The sequence below is a fragment of the Nelumbo nucifera genome, chromosome 2 (assembly GCF_055504915.1).
Source record: "Nelumbo nucifera cultivar China Antique chromosome 2, China Antique-T2T, whole genome shotgun sequence".
Classification (NCBI taxonomy): domain Eukaryota; kingdom Viridiplantae; phylum Streptophyta; class Magnoliopsida; order Proteales; family Nelumbonaceae; genus Nelumbo; species Nelumbo nucifera.
In genome coordinates, this window is record NC_142650.1 from 8,338,584 (window position 1) to 8,357,346 (window position 18,763).

General features: G+C 43.5%; 1 pseudogene; it reads right to left on the minus strand.

Moving 5' to 3' along the window:
* Positions 1-637: 637 nt before the first annotated feature.
* Positions 638-1,466, minus strand: LOC104594855 (large ribosomal subunit protein uL11 pseudogene; annotated as a pseudogene).
* Between the last annotated feature and the right edge of the window lie 17,297 nt (positions 1,467-18,763).

The following is an 18,763-nucleotide window of genomic DNA, read 5'->3' on the forward strand; positions in this document are numbered from 1 at the left end:
TAATTAGGTTCAGTTTAGTATGTTTCTTGTTAAGGATTATTTTATACTAAGAATTAAGTGTATCAACATGAAAGTAATATTACAGCACTCACTCAAAAACAAAAATAAACAGAGATGCTGAAATAATTCACTCCATATATGGGGTATGTAATTTATCAACAGGTCACCTGTGAACATTGGGAATTCAATATCAATGTTCATTTATCAATAAATTAAGAATTCCCTCTACAGGAATGACCGATTTGTACAGTAGAAAGCACACAGAATCTAAGAAACATTCCAATCATAAACACTTCTATGACTTCATCATCTCATTTATCAGGTAAAACTCTAGTTGACAACTTAGAATTTCTGAAGTAATGACAAGACCAGCATCAACTACCTAATTATGAGATCATGTAATTTCATACAGAGGGCACATAAGTCATTACATAGTCAATATTCAAAAATAACACATTCGAAAACTAATTGATTATATATGTTTCAAATTATAGTTGAACCAAGCAGTTTGAATGTCAAATAAAACGATGTGAAATGAACAACTAACAAATGAATTGCCATATTCTACTTGAATTCCCTATACTCGTAGTAGTATCCATAAATCCACACAAATGAATTTAAAAGCACAAGTAGAATATAAAGCATTGATAAAGATACCGAAACCACATTATATTATCCAAACCCTAAATAACAAACATACGAATCGAGAGACATCTAACAAATCCTTCAAATGTTTTCACTTGCCCTTTAACTTCGGGGCGATATTTAAGATAGAATAGCAAAATCAAAAATCCCTAGGATAAGTAAAAAGGATGGAAAAAAAAAAACAAAATGTAGTGAACCGGTGAGTTAACTTAAATTTCTCAATCTTGTGGTACCTCAACATCACCGTCTGTGATCTCCTGCTGCAGATCTTTCGGGTTCTTACCATCGACCGTGCAGCCTACGGAGACACAGGTGCCGAGAATTTCCTTCACGGTTCCGGACAAGTCTTTCGCCATCGATCGAGGCCTCATAATCCTAGCAATCTCAATAACATCATCAAGAGAAATGTTGCCTGTGTGCTTAATGTTTTTGGTCTTCTTGCGGTCCCGTTCAGGCTCTTTGAGGGCCTTGATAACAAGAGCGGCCGCCGACGGCACAACGGATACCTTGGCCTGTCGGTTCTGCACAGTGAGTTTCACAGTCACTCGGAGACCCTTCCATTCTTTTGCAGTCTCTTTGGCAATATCTTCTCCGATCTTCTTCGGAGAGAGACCGAGTGGTCCGATCTTCGGAGCGAGTGAACTCGCCGCACCGACCTCACCACCAGTAACACGCACGTAGACGTCGACGACCTGAGTGGGATCGAACTTGGGAGGCATGGCTGGTTTTAAAAGGATACGGAATTAAGATTCCGGCGCCGGTTGCAGGGAGAAGAAGCAGAAGAGTGGAGGTAAAGGGCGCCGCGAGAGAAGAAAAAGGTGAATGGATTAGGGTTTTTATAATCTTAGGGTTTTGCATGTTTTGCATTAACCTGCCAATTTTGTCCCTCGGTTCCAGTGTTGATCTCTACAGTTAACCAGGCGAGGCGAAAGCTTTCTATCCGTGAGATTGGCATCATAGGGATTCACTCTAAAGAAGGTTTTGTGCGAGTAGACATGTGATTCCAATCGTAGGCTAGAAACGAGACATGAAAATTTATCATGCCGACCTCGTAATTTTTATTAGGTGAAATTTCGCGCTTTGCAATTAGGAGTTTGAAAAAAACCGAACCGAAAAATCCACTGAAACTGAATCGAAAATTCGGTTAATCAAATCGGTCGGTTTGGCTTCGATTAAATATTTTAAAAAATTGAAAGTATCGGTTCGATTTCCGGTAACTAAAATAGAAAACTGACGGTTAATCGAACCAATTGATTAATCAATCGGCTCCGGTTTGATTTTGATTACCGGTTTTCTAAAAAATTGATAATTCTGATTCGATTTCAAAAATTAGTCCATGGTTCAGTTAATTGAACCATGAGCACCCCTACTTTGCATCTCTCAATCTCCTGCCCATGTCTATCCACATAACATTGTAGACACACATAGAGAACATCTCATCCTCCATCATAGTTTTATTCACAAGAAGATGTTCCTAATATGTGTGGGCAATGTATTGTGGGTAAGGGGTTGTGTGTCATGGCTATACGTGGGTAGAGTTTTTGTGGGCAAGGAGATTCGAAGTCAATCCAGCCAACTCTTCCCAAGTCCAGCTGATTGAGGTTGGATCTTCTATCTACGAGAACGCTACCCACACCTATTCATATCCGTAGTATTACATTTGAATCATAATATACTAGTGAATGACCCGTACTAAATACAAGGAAGTTAATTATATATGTATGAATAAACATTAGTGATTTATATTACCATTTTTTATTACTGTTTATAAACTGTCATTTTTTAAGACACTCATATAGTATAGGAGTCCACATAAATTGACCCTTATATGTCAAATCCGTAAAATTATATAAGCATTAAGTTCAACTTGAAATGCCTATTACTTTAATTTAACCATTCTTATTATTATTATTATTAATTCATTTTAGTACTTAATTTAATTTTTTGTTATATAGTAATAATATTAACTAAATTTGTAATTATTTAAATATTTACTTAAAAATGATTTTTTCCAACCGAATATAATCATTATATAATAGATTTGTTAATTCACAATTTGCATTTAAGAATAAGCATTAATGATTTGACTTAACAATTTTAGTGACTGTTAATAAATATTGATTCTTATTTAAGGTTTAATTACTGTATTCGGTTTAAGGTTTATTGATTCTTATTTAATTACTGGTAATAAGCATTATTGATTCTTATTTAAGGTTTAATTACTGTTAATAAATATTGTTATTTTGTTTTTTATTATTTACTTAATTAAGTACTTGATGATTGTTATTATTATTAATTATTTCTATAAATAATTGATTGTTATTATTATTTACTTAATTCAGCAAGTAATTATTTGATTTAATTTGATTTTTTTTATTTTGGTAATTATTTATAATAGACATTTAGGGTAGGCTCTTTATTTGATTTAAGAGACTTATCATGTTTTGTCTGGACAATGACCCCAAACTAAGTAAGGGGCGACTACAATATCATTTAATTTGAAGTTTACTATTTAACAATAAAAAATCAATGTCCTATTGAGCAACCCACCCCCAAAACAATATCAATAACTTTGAAATCATTAATCTATTTATAAAATAGTAAGATTAGATAGATGTTTACAACAATATCACCAATATTGCTTAATATTTTGGGACGTATGAATGGATAAAAAGCATTTAAGTGATATACATTCAAAGAGCAAAGAATGAAGAAAATCATTCAAAGAGCTGGCAAGAAAAACAATCAATGCCAAACAACATTTAAAAATGCATCAATCCTCTGAAATATGAGATGAAAAATATATGACTACAATCAAATCATCATCATGTATCACTACAATCAATTGAAAATATAATCAGGGGTCCAAAGCCCATCCAACAAACGAAACATGGAAGAAAGGAGAATAATGGGACCATCCTGAGTATGGAAGTCACTTCCAAGTTAGGTGGCAATGCTTCTTTTGGTCGATCATGGTTTTGGATTTTAAGTCTAATCTTCCCACAGTGCAAGTAGATTGGCTAGAATTTATCTTTAGGAAAAGGATAGGGAAACTTGTACATAACCTAATGGTATGTTTGAATTATAGGAATTGAGAGATAGAAATAGAAAATGTAGGTTGAAATTATAATTTCGGGCATGTTGATGTGTCAAATTCAAGTCAATTAGAATACTCATAGACTTTTAGTTCATTCATTTAGTGGCAATTTGAATATTTTTTTATTCCATGTCTTTATTGAGTAATATAGATTAATAATATATTAATAAATATGAAATCAACAATAATAATAATAAGTATATTATTATTACTCTTATTTACTAATAATATATTCTTATTATGTGTGTATTGATTTTGAAATCAATAATATTAAATTATTATTTTTACTATTACTATTATTAAGTTATTATTATTATGAAGTAATTAATTTGTTATAATTAAGATTTTTAGTTAATTCCTTAAATAATAATTGCTTTTATAATTCTTTTAGTTTAACAATAATGAATAATTGAAAGTTTATAATTTAACTTCCACTAAATGAAATATTTATTGGAGAATAATAATGTAAACAAGTAAAACTAGTTATATATTTATAAAATAATTAGTACGAATTAATATAAATATAAAATGATTATATCCCAATTAATAATTAACATTATTCAAATACTTATTAATTATCATTAATTAATTAACATTTTGAAGTAATAATTATCATTGTTATAATTAAGGAATTAATTATCAGTAAGTAATTATAATTAAGTAATTATAATCAGTAATTAAGTTTTATAAAAAATCATTATTATTAGTAATATTTAATTATAATTATTGATAATAATAATATAATTATATTAATTAATATAAGTATTAATTATAATTAATGATAATAATATTATAATTAATTATTTCATATGAATGTATGAATTATAATTTTTGATAATAATCCTAATACAAATAATTAACATTAAATATTTATTATAAAAATAATTAATATGATTTAATATAAATATGAAATGATTATTTCTGAATTAATTAATTATTATTAATGAGTTATTATTATTAGTAATTAATAGATGAAATTAATTAATTAGAAGTCATTAATTATTATTAGTACCCACTCTCTTTCTAAAAGTTGACTCATCATCATCGTCATCATCAATGACAACAACTTGTTAAATACATAATTTTATAAAAATAGATAAACATCATTAATTTATTTTTTTATCTTTTGGAAAATTGAATAAGAGAAAAATAAAATGGATAGCATTGCAAAAGAAAATTTATTTGGATTTTTCAAAAAAAAATTATTGAACATAAAAAAAAAACAATTATTCAAACATAAGGTCATTAATCAAAGAGCAATTAAAATTGTTTAGTAAATAATAATTTTAAGAAATTAAAAATAGTAATTAATTACTTGTCTAAATTAAAATGGGTAATTTCAGCACATAATTTTAAATAAATAAAATTTGCTATTATTAATAGATTAATAATTATGAAATCAGTAATAATAATAAGTATATTATTATTATTATTATTATTATTATTATTATTATTATTATTATTAACTAGTAATATATTCTTATTATGTGTGTATTGATTTTGAATTCAGTAGTATTAAAGTATTATTATTATTACTACTATTATTATTATTATTATTTTATTTTTATTTTTATTAAGTAATTAATTTATTATAATTACGATTTTTAGTTAATTCATAAAATAATATTTGCTTTTATAATTCTTTAATTTTAAAAATATAGAATAATTGAAAGTTTTATAATTTAACTTTCACTAAATAAAGTATTTATTGGAGAATAATAATAGTATTAATTATAAATAAGTAACACTAATTATATATTTACAAAATAATTAATATTAATTTAATATTAATATAAAATGATTATATCCCAATTAATAATCGACATTATTAAAATACTTATTAATTATCATTAATTAATTAACATTCCTAAGAAATAATTATCACCATTAGTTTAAGTAATAATTAATTATAATTAATAATAATAATAATATAATTAATTATTTCATATAAATGTATGAATTATAATTTATGATAATAATTATAATATAAATAATTAACATTAAATATTTATTTTAAAAATAATTAATATTAGTTACTATAAATATAAAATGATTGTTTCTGAATTATTAATTACCATTATGTAAATATTTATTAATTATAATTAATTAATTATCATTTCGAATTAATAATGAATAATATTATTAGTAATAAATTATCAGTAATTAAGTATTAGTAGTAATTATTATAATAAATTAATAGCTGGAATTAATTAATTAAAAGTAGTTAACAGTAAATAATTAGTAATTAACAATAATTAGTAATTAACAGTAAATAATTAGAGTTGTAGATGCACAATCAGAAAATCTCAATGCTTGTAAATTATCGAGATGAGCAAATACGTAAGTTCTACCAAATACCAATCTAAAGCAGAAGTGGAATCGATCCTTACCTGGTCTTGAAACAATCTTACCTAAACCAATTTTAAGGTCCTTGGGTTTTAAGGTCAATGGGTTTATCCTACCTGAACCAACTTGATGAATCATTCTTTGGTGAAATTAACCTTGATTGAACCAGCTTTAGAACTGGTTTTGTCTGGAAATAAACCTGATGATGCACAATCTGGCCGGTCTTAGCTGTCGATGATCTTGCCTCTGAACTGAGTAACGGGGACCTGAAACGGTAGGAGAAGAGAAGCTCCGGGGAGAACCCAGCGTAAGGGCTCCGAAGCTCAAGTTAGAATCCTTCAAAGGCAAGAATAACCAGATAGCGCGAAAGTTAGCATACCCCGTCCCTAGGGGGGTAGAAGCCTTTTATAACCACCTCGCGCACTCACTTCCAGGCCTCCGTCAGGTCGGGCATGATTACTTCTGAACTCCTGCCAGTTCGGGTGTCATTTCCTCTGGTCGGACAGAACCGCCACTGTTCCTTTTGTCGGAGCTGTCTCTGCGGCAAGTGACGACGATTGCAGGTGGCGGTGGCAGGAAGCCGTTTGAAATGCAGTTGTCAGGCGTCAGATCCCAAATCAGTCAGGTGCGTCGCCCTTGGATACGAACGTCCTTGGTGTCGGGTACGTTTGGCTGGCCTGGTGCTTTGGAAGTGAAGTGTTGGAGTGGCGAGCGAGGTGCCTTGAGTTCGGTTTGGAGTGTTCCGAGCTGCCATGGGCCAGCTCGGATCAGCTTTGTGAGGCTTGGGGCCCAGTATAGTTCGTGCTCCTTGCAGGGAGCTCGGGTTCTCAGTAGGGAGCTCGCTCTTAACTGGGAGCTCGGGGTCTTAGTAGGGAGCTCGGACTTAGGGAACTCGGTTTTTAGGGGACTCGGGTTCTTACTTGGGGAGCTCAGACCCTTAACAGGGAGCTCGGGCCCCTAGTAGGGAGCTCGGACTTGGGGAACTCGGGTTCTTGGGGAGCTCGGACCCTTAACAGGGAGCTCGCTCTTAACAGGGAGCTCGGGCTCCTAGTAGGGAGCTTAGATTTTAGGGAGCTCGGGTTCTTACTTAGGGAGCTCGGGCTCCTAGTACCGAACTCGGACTTTAGGGAGCTCGGACCTTTGACAGGGAGCTCGCTCTTAACGAGGAGCTTGGACTAAGTACAGCGGTCTGGAGTTCGGGCTCGGTAGTGAGTTTGGACTTGCTTCCGATGTTCGCTTTGGGTGCTCTACTGTCCCGAGCTGCTTGCCTTTGCCACGTGTCGGGCAATCGTGAGGTCGGGCCAAATTTCCCTTCATCAATTGCCCCCTACTCCCTGCGACAACGGTCCCGTCTTGGCGCGGGGAGTTTGCAAGGTAGCAGGAGGGTTTTGGTCCATGCTGAGCGCGCTTGCTCTAATTTGATTTTCAAAAAAGGGCGCGCGTTTGGGAGTCGTGACGGCAGCTGTTCGTGAGTTGCGCTGCAGACGCTTTTATTGCGAGGAGACGTGCGCCATTACCCCGTCAGTTTCGGGAAGACGCGTGCCGACACCTGTCCTCTGACAAGACGTGCGCGACGTTCCGTCAGTTTCGGAAAGACGTGCGCTGATTGGTCTTGGAAGACATGCGGCTTAGTGCGGCTGTGGGCCGTTGGATTGGCTTCGATCTGGGCCGTCGCTTTCCGTACGCTGTGGATATAAATAGTGCACGGGGGGGGGCGTCCTTGCTACTGTTGTACATCTTGAGCTCGCGCCTTAAGTTTCAGCTCGCGTCCCAGGTTTTCTTGCTTGTTCGAGTTCTCGTGGTCTGCTTCAGTTTTCTTCCCGGGTGAGTGTTTTTGGAATCCCGTTCCGTTTCACGATGTCTGGTTTGGAGGGTTCAGACTATTCAAGCGGGTCTGATGTGGGTTCTACGAACCAGTTTGCGTCCAACGGTAGTTCAAGTGAGCCCGATGTAGGTCTTGAGGAAGGGGTCGGGCCTACCACCCGAGGTGCTTCGGGTAGGTCGGCATCCACCTCCCGTCGTGGCCGGGTTGTAGATCAGTTCGGCCCTTCGACTATGACGCTTGAGGAACTTCAAACCCTCGTAGACTACTACAACTTGCCCAGTGAGTATGGGTACTTTATTCCTACGGGCAGCTTTCCTTGGGAACACGGTCCTAATGAGATGGTGATTTTCCAGGAACAGCTCGCCGCGGGGCTGCGACTGCCCTTCCACCCTCTTCTTGTCGAGGTCCTAAACCACTTCGGTGTGACGGTTGGCCAGCTTCACCCGAATTCTATTAGGAACTTAGTGGGAACGATCTCTTTATTTTGCGACGAGAACTTCCCTCTGGATCTGGAGATTTTTTCTTCTATCTTAATGCTGAAAAAGCAAGTGGGTCCCCTTCCTAGGCGTAGGCGGGCATACTACCTGTCCCCTCGTCCGGGCTTCAAGCTCTTACACGGACTGCCCAATAAGGTCCCGGCGTGGAAGCGGGACTATTTCGGGGTGCGAAGTGCGATGGGGTGGCCGTTTCAGACCGGCTGGGGGGTGGCCGCTCCTGATTCCGGCATCACACTTGATGAGGAGACGGCGAAGGGCCTTCGGCAATGGGCACGACTTGGGCTGGATTGCTAATGGTATCTGACGGAGGTCAAGCTTATTGCTGCGGGCCTGAGTTCGGGTAGGTTCTTTCCCTAGTGATCCCGTCTTGCTCTTCTTTTACGTGTCTTACTGATGCCGAACTCCTTTTCGCAGGTACAATGGATTCTCGAGGGTCCCGAGGTGCACACTTGTTCGAGGGAATGAAGAGGAGAAAGCGGGTGGCCAAGCGAGCTCGCGCCGAGCCATCCCGAGCTGCGGAGCCCGAGGTGCCGGATTATCCAATAGAGGAGCCCGAGATGGTTCCTCCTATGCAGGGGCCGGCGGGGGCTCCTTATGCCGAAACCACACACACGGGGGCTCCCGCCTATTCCGAGCCTGCTCATATGTGAGCTGGGCCATCGGGCTCGGAGGCCCCGGGGGACTTCAGGAGCGTGCTGTCGCCTGTTCATGCTCTTCAACGGAGCAAGGAGGCGATGTTTCCCGAGGAAGTTGCGGTGTGGACCGAGCTCCCCCTGCACCAAGTGGCCTGCCGTGCCGTTACTCATGCCATGGTGGTAAGTGATCCCTTCTTTAGAGCTCGGCTTTTATTCTTTTATTCGTTTCTCTGATCTCGTTTTCCTTTGATAGGTGAACTCCTCCATTCACGCCTTGGCGAACCAGGTGGAGAAATGCTCGAGGCAGGCGCGAGCTGCCGAGGAGAATGCTCGTGCTGTTGATGCTGCTGCTCGCCGTGCGCGGTCTAGGCAGGCGAGGTCTCAGAGGGATGCCGAGGCCATGGGAGTGGTGGTGCAGCGCATGGCGGAAATGAAGCTGGACCTGGAGCACCAGGTCGAGTATCTTCAGGAGGATATCAGGGAGAGGATTCAGATCTTCTCTCAAGGCATCGAAGACGCGAAGAAGAAGGCTGTCAGCGATTACATTGCTTCGCCGGATTTCGATGACCTGATGGTAGACTCCTACAGGAGGGGTTTCAAGCTAAGTCGGTGGATGATCCGAAATACGTACCCCGACCTCGATACCAGCGCCATATCCACTTCGCGCATCACTCCGGAGATGGCTAATGCTGCGGATGCCGAACCAGACTCCGAGGGGGAGGCAGGTCCTTCGGGCGTTGTCGGAGAGGCTTCTGATAACGATGAAGTAGTCCCGGGCTTGTGAATGTACACCCCTTTTTTTTTGTACACATCTGTTTTGAAATGAAATGTCTTTTTGTTCATGTACTGGTGTCTTCGAGCTATATTTTTTGCCGAACTGACAATTTCGGTCCTTCAGTTCGTTTTATGAAATGACTTCGGCGTATTTGCCTTGGTGGCCTATAGATAGCTCGGGGTACTTGTTTCCCTTCTAGGGTTCCGAGCTCGTATGCTCCCCCACCGAGTGTTTTCATTACTCTGTAGGGTCCTTCCCAGTTTGGTCCAAGTTTCCCTACGCCGGGTTCGGGCACCATGACCTTACTGAGAACCAGGTTGCCGACGCGGAAGTTCCTCTTTTTTACTCGCGCGTTGTAGTATCGAGCTACCTTTTGTTGGTAAGCCGCAGTTCGGATGTGCGCGAGGTCTCTCACTTCGTCCAGTAGGTCGAGGTTGCTGCGTAACTCGCCCTCGTTTGTCCGTTCGTCGTACGCTTCTAGTCGCAACGTAGGCACTTCGATTTCCACCGGGATCACTGCTTCGGTGCCATAGGTGAGGTTAAAGGGGGTCTCACCCGTGGCGGTCTTTTCCGTGGTTCGGTGTGCCCATAAAACACTTGGTAGTTCGTCTGCCCACAAACCTTTGGCTCGGTCCAATCGCGCTTTCAGTCTGCGGATGATGGCTCTGTTCATTACTTCTGTTTGGCCATTTGCCTGCGGGTGTGCAACCGATGTGAAGTTCTGACTAATTCCCATACTTCGGCACCATTCTTGGAACTTGATATCTTCGAACTGTTTGCCGTTGTCGGAGATCAGTACCCGAGGTAGCCCGAAGCGACATACGATGTTCTTCCAAAAGAAGTTTTGTATGTTTCGGGCTGTAACTATTGCCAGGGGTTCGGCTTCTATCCACTTTGTGAAATAATCTACTGCAACCACTAGGAATTTTCTCCCGCCTGTCGCTGGTGGGAACGGCCCCAGGAGGTCGATGCCCCATTGGGCGAAGGGCCATGGACTGGTGAGGTATTTGAGGTCGGCAGCGGGCTGATGGTGGATGCTGGCATGCTTCTAACACTTGTCGCATTTTCTGACGAGCTTGATTGCCTCTGTCTTCATCGTTGGCCAGTAGTATCCTTGTCGAAGTGCCTTTTGGGCGAGGGCTCTGCCCCCCAGGTGTCCGCCACACAAGCCTTCATGGATGTCGCGGAGTACCAGCTCGGCTTCGGCTAGGCGCAAGCATCGCAGATAAGGGAGCGTGTAGGATCGTCGGTACAACCGCTCGTCTATCATGACGTATTTGGCTGCCTGGCGCTGCACCCTCTTGGCTGTGTTGCGGTCCGCAGGGAGGGTTCCGTCCAACAGGAAGCTCGCGAGTGGGTCGGTCCAGCTCGGCTCTGCTTCGGTGACGGGAGCGATCTCTTTTGCCCCCCTGAGAATGCTGGGCCGAGGCAAGTCCTCTACGTACACGGTTCTCCTAGCGTTGTGGCTCGTGCTAGCCAGTCGGGACAGGGCGTCGGCCTCAGCGTTCTCTGACCTCGGGATTTGCTTGATGAAGTGTGATTGGAAGTTGAGCAGAGCTTCCTTTACTTTTGCCAAGTACGCAATCATAGTGAGTTCGCATGCTTCGTACTCGCCTGTAACTTGGTTGACCACGAGCTGGGAATCACTGCAGATGACCATGTGCTTTGCTCCGACCTTGCGCGCTAGGTTTAGCCCGGCTATCAGGGCCTCGTACTCCGCCTCATTGTTGGATGCCGCGAACTCAAAGCGTAGTGCGTATTCCAGTTTTGTTCCGCCCGGGCCGCGTAGCACTATTCCAGCCCCGCTGCCTTGTTGGTTCGAGGAGCCATCTACGTGAAGGATCCAGGGCTCCTCATCCCAGTTCGCGCTTGGTCTAACCAGGAGGGAAGCCACGCTGGCTGCTACTTCACGGGGACCTCGGGCTCGACCAGCTCAGGGGCTTCGGGGTTGAACGTGCACTTTGCGATAAAATTTGCCTTGATGGCAGTTCTTGGCTTGTACTGGAGATCGTACTCGCTGATTTCGATGGACCACTTCGTCAGCCGGCCGGAAACCTCGGGTTTGAGTAAAACTTGTCTCAGAGGTTTGTCGGTCAGGACGATGACGGTGTGGGCCTGGAAGTACGGGCGGAGTTTCCGTGCTGCTACTACCAGGGCATATGCTAGCTTTTCTATCTGCGGGTACCTTGTCTTTGCTCCCAGCAAGATTTTACTAACATAATATATGGGTCGTTGGACCCGGTCTGCCTCCTTTACTAGTACTGAACTGATCACCTCGTCGCTAGCCGAGAGGTACAACTCTAAGACTTCGCCTTCCTCGGGCTGAGCTAATGTTGGCACATTGGCGAGGTAGCCTTTTAGCTCGTCAAACGCGAGCTGACAGTCCTGGGTCCATTCGAACCCTTTGCCTTTGATTGCTTTGAAGAAGGGTAGGCAGCGATCTGCCGACTTGGACATGAAGCGGCTTAGGGCGGCTATGCGGCCGTTTAGCCTTTGGACTTCTTTTATTTTCCGAGGTGGTCTCATATCTAGGATGACTTGTATTTTGTCTGGGTTGGCCTCGATGCCACGTCGATTGACAACGTAGCCCAGGAACTTGCCCGAGGTGACGCCAAAGACACATTTGTTGGGGTTTAATTTCATGTTATACTGACGCAGGATTTGGAAGACAGAATCTAAGTCTTGTATTAATTCTTGCGAAAACTGTGTTTTGACGACCATGTCGTCTACATAGCACTCTATCTTTGTGCCGATCAGGGGCCGAAACAGCCTATTTACAAGTCTTTGGAAGGTCGCCCCGGCGTTTTTTAACCCGAAGGGCATGACCTTGTAACAGTATAGACCGAACTCGGTTATGAAGCTGGTTTTTTCCTCGTCGGACTGGTCCATCCGGATTTGGTTGTAGCCTGAGTAGGCATCCAGCAAGCTTAGCAATTCATGTCCCGAGGTCGCGTCCACTAGGCGGTCGATCCTAGGAAGGGGAAGCAGTCTTTCGGGCAAGCTCGGTTCAGGTCGATGTAGTCGACGCACATGCACCACTTGCTGTTCGCCTTTTTCACCAGCACAGGGTTGGCCACCCAGCTCGGGTAATGGACTTCCCTTATGAAGTCTGTCGCGAGGAGCTTTTCGACTTCCTCGTCGACCGCTTTCCAGCGCTCTGGGGCTAAGTTCCGTTTCTTCTGTCTAACGGGTCTGACTAAAGGGTCAGTGTTAAGTTTGTGAGTTATAAGACTAGGGTCAATACCGGGCATATCGGTTGCGGACCATGCAAAAATATCTAAATTTTGGAGTAAAAAACTTACCAATTCGGTCCGTAGGGGTTCCTTGACAGAAGCACCAATCTGGAGTGCGCGAGCTGGGTCCGCAGGTGAGGTCGGGATCGCGACTGTTTCTTCTGTTGGCGAGGCTCGTTCTTCGCCTTGCTCCGTAGGCCGCTCCAGATCGATGTCGCCGGCTGGCTTGGACTTGCCCTTTAGGGCGGCGACGTAGCACTTGCGGGACTCGAGCTGGTTGCCCCGCACTACTCCCACACCGAAGTCCGTAGGGAACTTCATTGCCAAATAGTAGGTAGAGACCACCGCCCGTAGGATATGCGTGATTGGCCGTCCTATTGTGGCGTTGTATGGGGAGGGGGTCGCGACCACCAGAAAATTGTGGTTGAGTCTGACCGCACAAGGCCCCGTGCCGACTTCCACGGGCACCGTTATCTTTCCAAGGGCCTGACTTCCTCCCCGCTGAAGCCCACCAGGGGAGTGCTTGCAGGTTTTAGTTCGCTCCTTGGCAGCTGTAGCCGATCAAACGCCGACTTGAATAGGATGTCCGCCGAGCTGCCTAAATCTACGAGCACGCGCCTAACCTCGAAGTCGCTGATCCTAAGTTTAATGACAAGTGCGTCGTCGTGAGGGTAGCGAACTCCTCGCGCGTCGTCTTCTGTGAAGAGGATCGGCTCCTCGGTCTTCGGCCTCTTTGGGGGGTTCCGCTCCTCGAGGACCGCTTCGCGAACTGAGGTCCGGGCTGCCGCTGATGTGCACCCTACCACCACCGAACCTCCCACAATTACATGGATGGTTCCCCGAACTGGCCTTTCTGCCGGAGGCTGTCGCTGCATCGGTTCGGCAGGCCTGCTGCTAGTCTCCGGAGCGTCTTTTAAGTGTTCGCCTTTATTGCTATTATTGTTGTGTTATACAAAGTTTCTTAAGTATCCGCGACGGATGAGCCCCTCTATCTCGTCTCAGAGGTTATTACATTGCTCGGTACTATGACCGTGGTCCCTATGGAAACTACAATACAAATTTTTGTTTCTTTCGTTCGGATTTCCCTTTAGGCGAGGTGGCCATTTCACGAAGGGGGCGTCCTTGATCGTCATTAGGATCTCGGTCCGCCTCGTGTTCAGTGGCGTGTAATCCATCCGAGCTGGCAAGGGAGCTCGGAACGACTGGTTCGGTTTTTGGTCCCGGGCTGGGTTTTTTCGGTCGGCCGAGCTAGAGGGCTCGCCGTCCCTCTTTCTTTTCTCGTTCCCGCCCTCGGTTCTTTGGTTGATTTCCTCCTCCGTCCTCATGAACTTGTCTGCGGGCTTGAGGAACTCGGCCACGGTCGCGGGCTGGTTAGCTACCATGTGCCACTTGAACTCCTTGTGCGTCACCCCTCTTTTTGCTGCGGCGAGCTGCACCGCGGGGTCTAACCGAGGTATCTGTAAGCATGCCTCGTTGAATTGTTTGATGTAGCCCCGTATGGGTTCTCCTTCCCTTTGGACTACTCCGAAGATGCTTTCCTCTGCTCTGGGGCACCGTTTGCTGGTGACAAAGTGTGCAGTGAAGACCTGCACGAATTGAGCCCAACACTTTATCGATCCGGGGGCCAGGTTCCTGTACCAAGTGCGGGCTACCCCCTTGAGGGTGGTGGTGAAGACCACACACATGCATTATTCGCTGGCTCTGGCGAGGTGCATTTGGGACTGGAAAGCGTCCACGTGGTCATTGGGGTCGAAGGACCCGTCATACTTGTCCAGAGGCGGGAGCTTGAAATCTCTGGGCAAGGGGACTGCCAGGAGTTCTGAGGCGAGGGGGGAAGGAACTGAGAGAATTGGGGCGACTCCTACCTCGTCCGAGCTCGTCTCGCCTTTGCCTCTGAGCTCGGATAGGACGCGGGTGGCAGTTCGTCGACTTCGACGGCGCCTTCGCTGCTGAGTGGGCCTTGTACTGGCGCTGCTGGCCTCCGTGTTGCCGAGCTCGATGGGCTCGGAGTGCTGGTAGTCCACTGCTGCCAGTGCACCGAATCGGTTTCCCACTGGTGGGGACTCCGGTTTGGAGACCCGAGGTGCTGATCTCGTGGGCGAGGTTCCTGATCCGCCTGCGAGCCGCGAGGCGGGGATGACTTTTCTTTCTCTCCGGCCTGGGGACGAGGCCTGGCTGTTTGGGGGGTTCTGAGGCCTGGAGGCCTTTCCTTGGTGGAGGCGCCCATCCTGCGGAGAGGCCTTTACTGGCTTCGGGGCATGGTAGCGAGGTGGAAGTAGTGGTTGGTTCGGTGTCAGTTGGGGGAACTGCTGCTGATAGTGGTATTGGGAGAGGTTGTGCAACGCTTGGTGCTGGTGAAGCTGGTGTTGCTGGAACTGCTGCATCTGGGCTTGCATTGCCCGCATGCATTGCATTAAGTCGTCCAACCGATTTTGGCTAGCTGCCAGGGGGACGGCGGTTGGTTCAGTGAAGGTAGTCTCGATGGGAAGAGGGAAGGGGATGCTTGCGGAAGGTAGGCTTACAGGTGCCACTGCTTGTGGCGTAGTCAGATTGGGGATTCCATCCACCGTGAGGGGGATGGTGAACTGCCCAACACACACCACGGGAACTTGGAGCTGTTCCCCGGTGGTGTTTGTCTCTGTGCCGCGTCCGGCGTTGCTGGATGAGGCCATGAGTAATGAGTTTTTCAGAGAAGAAGGAAAGGGTATGAAAGTTTTGGAGGGAGGCTTTTTGAAGCGTTCCCACAGACGGCGCCAATTGATGATGCACAATCTGGCCGGTCTTAGCTGTCGATGATCTTGCCTCTGAACTGAGTAACGGGGACATGAAACGGTAGGAGAAGAGAAGCTCCGGGGAGAACCCGGCGTAAGGGCTCCGAAGCTCAAGTTAGAATCCTTCAAAGGCAAGAATAACCAGATAGCGCGAAAGTTAGCATACCCCGTCCCTAGGGGGGTAGAAGCCTTTCATAACCACCTCGCGCACTCACTTCCAGGCCTCCGTCAGGTCGGGCATGATTACTTCTGAACTCCTGCCAGTTTGGGTGTCATTTCCTCTGGTCGGACAGAACCGCCACTGTTCCTTTTGTCGGAGCCGTCTCTGCGGCAAGTGACGACGATTGCAGGTGGCGGTGGCAGGAAGCCGTTTGAAATGCGGCTGTCAGGCGTCAGATCCCAAATCAGTCAGGTGCGTCGCCCTTGGATACGGACGTCCTTGGTGTCGGGTACGTTTGGCTGGCCTGGTGCTTTGGAAGTGAAGTGTTGGAGTGGCGAGCGAGGTGCCTTGAGTTCGGTTTGGAGTGTTCCGAGCTGCCATGGGCCAGCTCGGATCAGCTTTGTGAGGCTTGGGGCCCAGTATAGTTCGTGCTCCTTGCAGGGAGCTCGGGTTCTCGGTAGGGAGCTCGCTCTTAACTGGGAGCTCGGGGTCCTAGTAGGGAGCTCGGACTTAGGGAACTCGGTTTTTAGGGGACTCGGGTTCTTACTTGGGGAGCTCGGACCCTTAACAGGGAGCTCGGTCTTAACAGGGAGCTCGGGCCCCTAGTAGGGAGCTCGGACTTGGGGAACTCGGGTTCTTGGGGAGCTCGGACCCTTAATAGGGAGCTCGCTCTTAACAGGGAGCTCAGGCTCCTAGTAGGGAGCTCGGATTTTAAGGAGCTCGGGCTCCTAGTACCGAGCTCGGACTTTAGGGAGCTCGGGTTTTAGGGAGCTCGGACCTTTGACAGGGAGCTCGCTCTTAACGAGGAGCTTGGACTAAGTACAGCGGTCTGGAGTTCGGGATCGGTAGTGAGTTTGGACTTGCTTCCGATGTTCGCTTTGGGTGCTCTACTGTCCCGAGCTGCTTGCCTTTGCCACGTGTCGGGCGATCGCGAAGTCGGGCCAAATTTCCCTTCATCAAAACCAAAATACTTTTGAGCATGTGAATCATGGTTACAAAGGCCATGGTCTCACTTGACCAATGAATTACTTAGGTGATTTGATTATTTATTTTTATTTTAACATTTGAATGTATATAATAAATAATGTAAAAGGTAATATTTACAAAGTTTAAATTATAATGATATTAAACCATATATTATATATTATGATAATTACATATTAAATTATTCAATTTAATCACATTATAATATAAATCTTAAACTATTTCATATTTATTGAAAATCAAGATTTTAAAGAACATGTTTCACCTTTGGGGTTTGACTGTAATGCCAAAAAGACATTGTATTAGAAAAGACTTATAACCAATTAAACGGCATCATAAAAGCAGTAACCAATCAAGTGGGTTGTCATCAAAATTCACAGGATCAAGCATTGATTGGTCAAAGCCTTACTGGTATCATGTCTTTCCAGCATCATAGATTTCCTTTTTTTTTCTCTTAAAGGGGGAGAGTAAAAAAAGAATAGATTCCACGGATAGACTTTTGAACCAACCTTCGTAGGGTAGGTTCGGAGTTGTTTGGATACTGTTCATGTGAGTAACAGCTCAGTTCAGATTAGGACCAGTGGGGGTGAGGGAGGTTTTCAATATACTCTTAACAAAACATATTTCAACACATCTCAGCAAAATTTGGATCGAGTCACAACAAGTGTCGCAATGCCTTAATCGTAGATTAGGAACATCTCTCCATAAAGAACAATGGAGATGTTTCCAATGTGTGATTGTAGTTATGTTGGAACACTTGTTGGGAATGCTTTGTTGGAACAAAATCTGAATTCATTTCAATGTAATCTGACATCACACATCTCATGCATGCGTGGTAGGTCTCAGCCTACGGTGGGTGCTAATATCATGGTAAGATGTGCAGATCATGTTGGAATAGGTTTTGTTGGGAGTAGATCCCCATTCGTTTGTCATAGAGATTAGGTACCCCTATTGTGGTGTGTAGCCAAAGGAGTATGAGTTCCCTCTTTTTTTTTTTTCCCTGTATTCAAACTTCGATAAAACCTCCTTAACATTTTGAAAATAAAAAAGGTGTAAATATATAACTTTTATTTATTTTTCAACAAATATTTAGATTGGTTTAGATTAAAGTGTGAAGCAATCTAAATATCTAGCTATTCAAGTTCAGTTCAATAGAAAAAATATGAAGCTTGAGTTCCATTCAAACTATAAATATGAGCTTGAATTTGGCTCAACTCAAAAGCTTATAAGTTCAACCTCAATAATGTCCCAAGTTTCATATAAAAAATAAAAACTATACATGTAAAAAAATAAAAGTTATACATATGTATATATATAATTATAAATAAAAATGGTAAATTTTATTATACTTATAAAAAATTATTTATTATTGTACGTATAAAAACTTAAAAAGTATTATCTATATAAATATATTAAACTGAAATGTATACGTAAGAAGGTTGGAGGATGAAGGAAATGGAATCTAACAATATTTTTTGTTTTTTTTATTTATAGAAATTACAAGAATGTCACTCTCTACCAACTCTCTCTCTCTCTCGCGCTTTTTTTTTCCCTTTCAAATTACAAGAATACTACTCTTATACTCTCTCTCCTACCAACTCTCTCTCTCTTTTTCTTATAAATTACAATAATATCATCTCTCTCTCTCTCTCCCCTTATAAATTACGAGAATCCCACTCTCTTTCCAACTGAGGGAGACCTCAGCTCGGCATCTTGGCTGTTAGGGGACCTACAACCAAAAGTAGTCAAGTTTGAGTCGAATCGAGCTCGAACTTCTGAGTGCAAGCTCAAGTCT